The sequence below is a fragment of the Ceratina calcarata genome, unplaced genomic scaffold (genome assembly GCF_001652005.2).
Source record: "Ceratina calcarata isolate Rehan_Ccalc_2016 unplaced genomic scaffold, ASM165200v1 scaffold171.2, whole genome shotgun sequence".
Lineage (NCBI taxonomy): Eukaryota > Metazoa > Arthropoda > Insecta > Hymenoptera > Apidae > Ceratina > Ceratina calcarata.
This window is the reverse complement of record NW_017138460.1, coordinates 10,780-11,656: the sequence shown is the minus strand read 5'-3', so window position 1 is coordinate 11,656 and position 877 is coordinate 10,780. Positions and strand designations below refer to the sequence as shown.

Below are 877 nucleotides of genomic sequence, written 5' to 3'. Positions count from 1 at the left end.
TGATTATAACTATACTCCTTTATAAAAAGGGTGAAAGCATTAATGTACATTTTCCTTTTATTTTAGATTTACAAGGAAGGAATTCGCCGTCGTATTCGATGCAACAATACCAGGAGATCCCGCCAACGTCATACAATTCTTATTACGCCACACAGTTCCCGCAGTATTCGTCCGCGTCCAGTGCGAACACTCATATTTATAACTACGATCACTCGACTTCCGGTAACGCGTACATGACGGATGGCCACACGAAGTTCGGTTCTCCGTCCCAACACACGACGTCATACTCGGGTTCGCTTCGCAACACGGATCCGGTTAGATACAATTCGAATCAACACGCGACTTACTTGAATTCGCACTACGTAAACGCGAATTACCAGCAGCAGCAGCAGCAGCAGCAACAACAGCAACAACAACAGCAACAACAGCAACAACAGCAGCAGCAGCAGTCGTTGCCGAATCAAACGAAGCCGCGGCAGAGCGTCGCGTTTCCGGAGTTGAACAGCTTGACTAACGAGGAATTGAAACTGCTCAGCGAGGACGATGACAGACTCGACGAATTCCTTGACAAACATTCCGAGATAAAAGACGTTAACACGGCTATCGACGACGCGATAGATTGGGTCCAAAAAACTGCCGGTAAGATCAGTGGATGCATTACGTGCTGCGACAATTTCTACTCGATCAACTATTTCCGTTCCGTTCAATTCTCCGTTTTAATCATTTATTTTAATTATTCATTTTATTATAAGATTTGAAACATTAATTTTAATTTGATAAATACAAAAGTGTTCAATGAGAACTTTCTTGTAACAAATGTATAGAAACCTACTTTAACCCTTTGCACTCGAGGCCTATTGCGAATCAGCAACTCGAG

General features: G+C 43.1%; 1 protein-coding gene across 2 annotated transcripts in view; it reads left to right on the top strand.

Annotated features, from left to right (window-relative positions):
* Vsp37A (Vacuolar protein sorting 37A) overlaps positions 1-877 on the top strand; it is a 5,999-nt gene that overhangs the window by 3,567 nt on the left and 1,555 nt on the right. The window lies entirely within an intron of this gene.